Below are 6,177 nucleotides of genomic sequence, written 5' to 3'. Positions count from 1 at the left end.
ACATAGGTTTTATTTTACTCCTTCTAAGCTCCACAGGATGGGCTTGCTAACCAATAATTTATGTTGGAAATGTCAGACGGAAACAGGTACATTTTTACATGCAATTTGGGAGTGTAAACTTGTTTACCCATTTTGGGAAAAAGTACTAGAATACATAGGGAAGTGGTTGGGTTCGACGGTACCTGTATCACCAAGACTATGCCTCCTGGGAGACCAAACAGAATTGCCCAATATATCAAAATATGACTTTGCAGTGATAAATGTAGGGGTTGTCACGGCTGCGCGAATGATCCTCAGATTATGGAAAAGTACATCCTCTCCAGATCTTAAAAAATGGATAGAATCTATGTTAGAAATAGTATCATATGAACACATGTTAGCTAGAGTCAATGATGAAGGTGAGAACTTTAAGAGGTCATGGGACCGCTTTTTCGCTCATAGTATTGCTGGGACACGGTGATGATCTGGTTGTATTGCTATAACTGCTGAATGTTTATTTTGGTTGTTCTAAATATGTGCATTTACCATGGGCCTTTGGATGTTTTATAGATAAAGGTAATAATACTGTCTGTTTGTGTATATTTAAATGAATAAATAAAAACTTTAATAACAAAGACTGAGCCTAATGGCACGCACTCTACTCGGTGAGCTACAGGGGAGCCACGAGCACTGACTACATTTGAGTGTTACATGACTGCTGATTGGCTGAGTCGACTACATAATAGTGTTACGTGACTGCTGATTGGCTGAGCTTACTACATTTGAGTGTTACATGGATGCTGATTGGCTGAGCTGAGTACAGTCTAGAGTTACATGACTGCTGATTGGATGAGCTGACTAAATTTGAGTGTTACATGACTGCTGATTGGCTGAGATGACTGCATTTGAGTGTTACATGACTGCTGATTGGCGGAGCTGACTACATGCTAGTGTTACATGACTGCTGATTGGCTGAGATGACTGCATTTGAGTGTTACATGGTTGCTGATTGGCTGAGTTGACTACATGCTGGTGTTACATGACTGCTGATTGTCTCAGCTGACAACATGCTAGTGTTACATGACTTCTGACTGGCTGAGCTGACTACAGTCTAGTGTTACATGACTTCTGATTGGCTGAGCTCACTACATTTGAGTGTTACATGGCTGCTGATTGGCTGAGCTGACTACATTTGATTGTTACATGGCTGCTGATTGGCTGAGCTGACTACAGTCTAGTGTTACATGAGTGCTGATTGGCTGAGCTGACTACAGGCAGGTGTTACATGACTTCTGATTGGCTGACCTGACTACAGGCATGTGTTACATGGCAGCTGATTGACTGAGCTGACTACAGTCTAGTGTTACATGACTGCTGATTGGATTAACTGACTGCAGACAGGTGTTACATGGCTGCTGATTGGCTGAGCTGACTACATGCTAGTGTTACATGACTTCTGATTGGCTGAGCTGACTACAGTCTAGTGTTACATGACTGCTGATCGGATCAGCTGACTACAAACAGGTGTTACATGGCTGCTGATTGGTTGAGCTGACTACAAACAGGTGTTACATGTCTTCTGCTTGGTTGAGCTGACTACAGTCTAGTGTTACATGACTGCTGATTGGCTGAGATGACTACATTTGAGTGTTACATGACTTCTGATTGGATGACATGACTACATTTGAGTGCTACATGACTGCTGATTGGCTGAGTTGAATACATAATAGTGTTACATGACTGCTGATTGGCTGAGCTTACTACATTTGAGTGTTACATGGATGCTGATTGGCTGAGCTGAGTAGAGTCTAGTGTTACATGACTGCTGTTTGGCTGAGCTGACTACAGGCAGGTGTTTCATGACTTCTGATTGGCTGAGCTGACTACATTTCAGTGTTCCATGACTGCTGATTGGCTCAGCTGACTGCATGCTAGTGTTACATGACTGCTGATTGGCTGAGCTGAATACAGGCAGGTGTTACATGACTTCTGATTGACTGAGCTGACTACATTTGAGTGTTACATGGCAGCTGATTGGCTGAGATGACTACATGCTAGTGTTACATGACTTCTGATTGGCTGACCTGACTACAGTCTAGTGTTACATGACTGCTGATTGGCTCAGCTGTCTATAAGCTAGTGTTACATGACGTCTGATTGGTGGAGCTGACTACATGCTAGTGTTACATGACTTCTGATTGGCTGAGATGACTACATTTGAGTGTTACATGGTTGCTGATTGGCTGAGTTGACTACATGCTGGTGTTACATGACTGCTGATTGGCTCAGCTGACAACATGCTAGTGTTACATGACTGCTGATTGGCTGAGCTGACTACAGGCAGGTGTTACATGACTTCTGACTGGCTGAGCTGACTACAGTCTAGTGTTACATGACTTCTGATTGGCTGAGCTGACTACAGGCAGGTGTTACATGACTGCTGATTGGATTAACTGACTACAGACAGGTGTTACATGGCTTCTGATTGGTTGAGCTGGCTCCAGTCTAGTGTTACATGACTTCTGATTGGCTGAGCTGAATAAATGTTTGTTTTTTGTTTTTTTTAAAGATTTATTTTTGTCATTTTATCCTTTATTGGACAGATATAATGACAGAGAGAGGGGAGAACATGCAGCAATGGACCGCAAGCCAGATTCAAACCCGGGTACCTGCGGGAAAGACTGAGCCTAATGGCACGCACTCTACTCAGTGAGCTACAGGGGAACCACGAGCACTGACTACATTTGAGTGTTACATGACTGCTGATTGGCTGAGTCGACTACATAATAGTGTTACATGACTACTGATTGGCTGAGCTTACTACATTTGAGTGTTACATGGATGCTGATTGGCTGAGCTGAGTACAGTCTAGAGTTACATGACTGCTGATTGGCTGAGCTTACTACATTTGAGTGTTACATGGATGCTGATTGGCTGAGCTGAGTAGAGTCTAGTGTTACATGACTTCTGATTGACTGAGCTGACTACATTTGAGTGTTACATGGCAGCTGATTGGCTAAGATGACTGCATGCTAGTGTTACATGACTGCAGATTGGCTGAGCTGAATACAGGCAGGTGTTACATGACTTCTGATTGACTGAGCTGACTACATTTGAGTGTTACATGGCAGCTGATTGGCTGAGATGACTACATTTGAGTGTTACATGACTGCTGATTGGCTTGAGCTGACTAAAGTGTAGTTTTACATGACTGCTGATTGGCTGAGCTGACTTAATTTGATTGTTACATGACTGCTGATTGGCTGAGCTGACTACAGTCTAGTGTTACATGACTGCTGATTGGATTAACTGACTGCAGACAGGTGTTACATGGCTGCTGATTGGCTGAGCTGACTACAGTCTAGTGTTACATGACTTCTGATTGGATTAGCTGACTACAGACGGGTGTTACATGGCTGCTGATTGGCTGAGCTGACTATAGTCTAGTGTTACATGACTTCTGATTTGCTGAGATGACTGCATTTGAGTGTTACATGACTGATGACTGGCTGAGCTGACTACATGCTAGTGTTACATGACAGCTGATTGGCTGACTACATGCTAGTGTTACATGACTGCTGATTGGCTGAGCTGACTACATGCTAGTGTTACATGACTTCTGATTGGCTGAGCTGACTACAGGCAGGTGTTACATGACTTCTGATTGGCTGAGCTGACTACAGGCAGGTGTTACATGTCTGCTGATTGGCTGAGATGACTACAGTCTAGTGTTACATGACTACTGATTGGATTATCTGACTACAGACAGGTGTTACATGGCTCCTGATTGGCTGAGCTCACTACAGTCTAGTGTTACATGACTACTGATTGGATTAGCTGACTACAGACAGGTGTTACATGGTTGCTGACTGGCTGAGCTGACTACAGTCTAGTGTTACATAACTTCTGATTGGCTGAGATGACTACATTTGAGTGTTACATGACTTCTGATTGGCTGAGCTGACTACATGCTAGTGTTACATGACTTCTGATTGGCTGAGCTGACTACAAGCAGGTGTTACATGGCTGTTGATTGGCTGAGCTGACTACAGGCAGGTGTTACATGGCTGGTGATTGGCTGAGCTGACTACAGTCTAGTGTTACATGACTTCTGATTGGCTGAGATGACTGCATTTGAGTGTTACATGACTGATGATTGGCTGAGCTGACTACATGTTAGAGTTACATGACTTCTGATTGGCTGAGTTGACTTCAGGCAGGTGTTACATGGCTGCTGATTGGCTGAGCTGACTACAGTCTAGTGTTACATGACTACTGATTGGATTAGCTGACTACAGACAGGTGTTACATGGCTGCTGATTGGCTGAGCTGACTTCAGTCTAGTGTTACATGACTTCTGATTGGCTGAGATGACTACATTTGAGTGTTACATGACTGCTGATTGGATGAGCTGACTACAGTCAGGTGTTACATAATAATAATAATAATAAACTTTATTTATAGAGCAGTTTTTTTTAACACAAGTTACAAAGTGCTTTACAAGATTAAAACAAATTACAATAAAATGAAATGAGAATAAAAGAGAAGCCACACAATTTAAAAGAGCACAGTAACAGAGGGTTAACAAAGTAAAACCATTACAATAAAAATAAAAGAATCAACACAATTTAAAAGAGCACAGCACACAGAAGATTTACAAAGGAAAGGCTAAAAATCTAAAGCAATATTATAAACAGGTATGTCATCAAGAGAGATTTAAAAGATAACGCAACACAGATAAGGTGATTAAAGAAACATCCACAGGATTAAGAAAAGGCTTTTTTAAAGAAGTGTGTTTTTAAAAGTGATTTAAAAGATGATACAGAATCCGCTCGTCGGATAGCCTCAGGTAGGGCATTCCAGGCTCGGACAGCGAAAGCCCGATCACCTTTAGTCACTAGTCGTGACCTTGGGACATCCAGGAGGGCCCCACCTGAGGACCTCAGGCTGCGCACAGGCTCATAAGGAGACAGGAGCTCAGTTATATATTGAGGTGCAAGACCCTTTTGAGCCTTAAAAGTTAATAATAGAATCTTAAAATCAATTCTAAAAACAATAGGCAACCAGTGAAGAGAGGCCAGGACAGGGGTAATATGGGCATGTCTCTTGGAGTTGGTCAGCAGCCTAGCAGCAGCATTTTGGACTAGTTGCAAGCGGGAAATGGATTTCTGGTTTAAGCATGTGTAGAGAGCATTGCAGTAGTCCAGACGAGATGTGATAAATGCATGGACGACCTTCTCCAGATCAGCAATGGATAGAAAAGGCCTAATTTTTGAAATGTTTCTGAGTTGGTAGAAACGAGTCTGAACAACTCTTTTAACTTGTTCATTAAAACTAAGATCTGAGTCAAAGAAAACACCTACATTTTTGGCAACTGGTTTCACATTAGCGGACAAACTGCCCAGATCATCTTTGAGTAGGCTAGTGGACTGTGGTGGGCTATCTCAGTTTTGTCGGTATTTAACTGGAGAACATTTTGTGACATCCAGGAGTTTATATCAGCAAGGCAGGACTTTAAGCAATCCAGACTACCAGAAATAGGGGCTTTGATCGGGACATACAGCTGTGAATCATCCGCATAACAGTGAAAATGGATGTTATGATTGCGGATGACATGGCCCAGAGGGAGCATATAAATTGAAAACAGTAAGGGTCCCAGAATAGACCCTTGAGGAACACCACACGTAAGAGGAGCTGAAGAGGAGGAGGCATCTCCAGCAACAACAGAGAAGGTTCTATTTACCAGGTAGGAACACAACAGTTCCAGGGCAGTTCCCTGTAAGCCAACCCATTTCTCCAAGCGATTCAACAGGATGGAATGGTCAACAGTGTCAAATGCAGCGCTTAAATATAAAAGAACCAGTATTGCACAGTTGCAAGGAGTAAATCATTTGTGACCTTTATAAGGGCGGTCTCTGTGCTATGGAGGGCTCTAAAACCTGATTGAAAATTTACAAAGATACCATTATTGTTCATGAAAGTAGTCAGCTGTGAGGACATAACTTTTTCTAGAACCTTGGACAAGAATGATCATTTAGAAATGGGCCTGTAATTAGTAAGGACAGAGGGGTCCAGGTTTGGTTTCTTTAACAAGGGCTGGACTATGGCATGCTTAAAGACAGAGGGGAAACTGCCAGTGGCTAAAGAAACATTTATAATAGATAAAATGTACGGGCAAACTGTACTAAGCACTTCCTT

This window comes from Centroberyx affinis, unplaced genomic scaffold (genome assembly GCF_046629955.1).
Source record: "Centroberyx affinis isolate AG114_WGS23_722 - 3 ecotype Tasmania unplaced genomic scaffold, CSIRO-AGI_Caff_v1 ptg002580l_1, whole genome shotgun sequence".
Taxonomy (NCBI): Eukaryota; Metazoa; Chordata; class Actinopteri; order Beryciformes; family Berycidae; genus Centroberyx; species Centroberyx affinis.
Note: the sequence above shows the minus strand (reverse complement) of the source record.